The sequence below is a fragment of the Amblyraja radiata genome, unplaced genomic scaffold, assembly GCF_010909765.2.
Source record: "Amblyraja radiata isolate CabotCenter1 unplaced genomic scaffold, sAmbRad1.1.pri S93, whole genome shotgun sequence".
Lineage (NCBI taxonomy): Eukaryota > Metazoa > Chordata > Chondrichthyes > Rajiformes > Rajidae > Amblyraja > Amblyraja radiata.
In genome coordinates, this window is record NW_022630175.1 from 224,941 (window position 1) to 227,225 (window position 2,285).

The window sequence follows — 2,285 nt, forward strand, 5'->3', positions numbered from 1 at the left end:
AATTAACAATATTAACAATGAATTAACAATATTAACTCGCTGTAGCAGATGTTCCTGCTATAACAAACAACTATTTTAAAAGTTATTGTTCCACCGACACTACCTGTTATTACAATCTTTTACCTCTATATTACAAAATACGAAACCTATACATACAGCATTCCCCCAAGGTTTCAGAATGCCCACTCCAACATACTTCAAAAATTACAAATGTTGTAAATATGAAGAAAGATTTGTGTGACTAATTTTAAAATCATGATGAAGGATGTGCACAAATTACAAGATCTCCATGTAAATATTTCCTGGACAGAATCATCAAATACCAGCAATATAACGGATGGAAAAAACACCCCATTGAAACAAAAAGCCATGGTATTCCTCTATAATCAAGAACCAATAACAGTGCAGGAGTAGACCACCTGGCACCTCGTGTCTGCCCTGTATTCCAGATGCCCTTTAGCTGATCTTTCCAAAGACCCAATTCATTATATGTCCCAGATCCTCGAAGCTTTCAAATCCCCTGATCACCGCATAATTATTCCAGACCAAACAAGGTCAATCCACAACATCCACGCCTCATCTGATTGGAGGTGTCAACTCACAGAGAAAGGGAGGAAACACCCTTGAATGGGGAATTACCACCACACTCTGCTGGCCCTCTTCCAAACACAACCCTGCCACCCAGGACGAAAGCTTCCACACCACCACGATACTCACTAGCTGAGGGGAATAAACCATTTCATGGGCCAACTGCAAACATCCGAACTCTACTGGAAACTATAGTCCCCACTGTCCCTATGGCACATCCCTGGAGTTTCCATTCAGAATAGAAGGATTATCCCAGGCCTGGACTCTGCTTGGTTCTCCATGATGTCAGGTGATGTCTGCAGTACCCACTTCACAGGAGAATCATCAGTCTCATCTCTACAGGACGCTGCCCAAACCCGCACAAAGGTTCATCGGACGGCGTTACCAGGAGGGAGCTGGAGACGTCAGGCGCCAGGAGTGGCCCAGTAGACGGTGAACTGGGTTCATGCCTACAGCGACTTGTAGTAGGTGGAGTCGCCCCACTGGGACACTAGATGGGTGAGGTGAGGGAGGTCAGTTCACAGGAACTGCACCAGGACATCGAGCTCGCGGGCGGATCCGATTTGGACTTTGAAAATGGCGATGCCTGCATGTGTAATATGTGCTTTAAGAATTTCACTGTATAGTTACATATTGAACTACTGAACTGTTGAACAAACATTTGTTCCTCTCAGCACTCAGCTCTCCAACTGATTCATCCTCAACAAACAGGGATTATCCTTTGCTATCTTGCGGACATTCTCTATTATCATAGCTGAAAGATACAATTCTGCATTAAATGGTACAACTTCTGGCCCTGAACTATCCCACTGTGGACAGGTGATCTCTCCCTACCTTTAAACAACCTCTAGCATCTAAATCAAACGTATTTGTTTATCTTACCGTTGTGTGTGATCTGGCCAAGTACAAATGACTAGCATTTGTTACCAGTGTAATAAAGACAATGTGTATTTACTTTATTGATTAAAATAGTGTATGCAGAAAACTGTGGAAGTGCAATGGTGGATGATCCATTAACAGAACTGGGACTGTAATCCAATGCTGCTCAAACTGCTGAGTGTTTCCAGCATGGCAGCATTTTCTCTTTTTTTCTTCAGATCTTCTGGAATAGCAATATTTGTTTTTAATTTCCATGCCCAAAAAAACTGGTTGCAAAAGTCACGCGTCATCCTACAGTGGTCATTAGATTTGTGTAAATTTCGTATTACATTCGCATTCCCGATAGTCCCAACTCGTTTGTTCTCATTTCATTATTGTACAAACGCATTCTGTGTTGCAAATGCTAAATCGTTAAAGTAGCATTTCCTCTTACTATCATTCTGCTGCTCCTTCTCCTGGGATCACAGGTGATAAAAAATGTGCACTCTCCTTACAGAAAGCTGGGAAATGACTTAACTCTGGCAATGGAGGAATTTGCCCACCACAAATAACTGAAAACGGAAATAACAAGCTGACGGTTTCATTATGAATAGTTCCCTGAACATTCAGCCATTTTGTGACTGTAATACAAACTCCGACATTTGCTTTGACTCCACCAGACTGCTCAGCGCATTCACCACATCAACTGTTAGTTCCAACTCTATAGAAGTCTGTGTGATTTGCAACATCTACACAAACACATCCAATGACAAAACACAGCTATTGCTCAACATGACTGTTCTGCTTCAATCTATCACTGGGTCACATTTACTCATAAC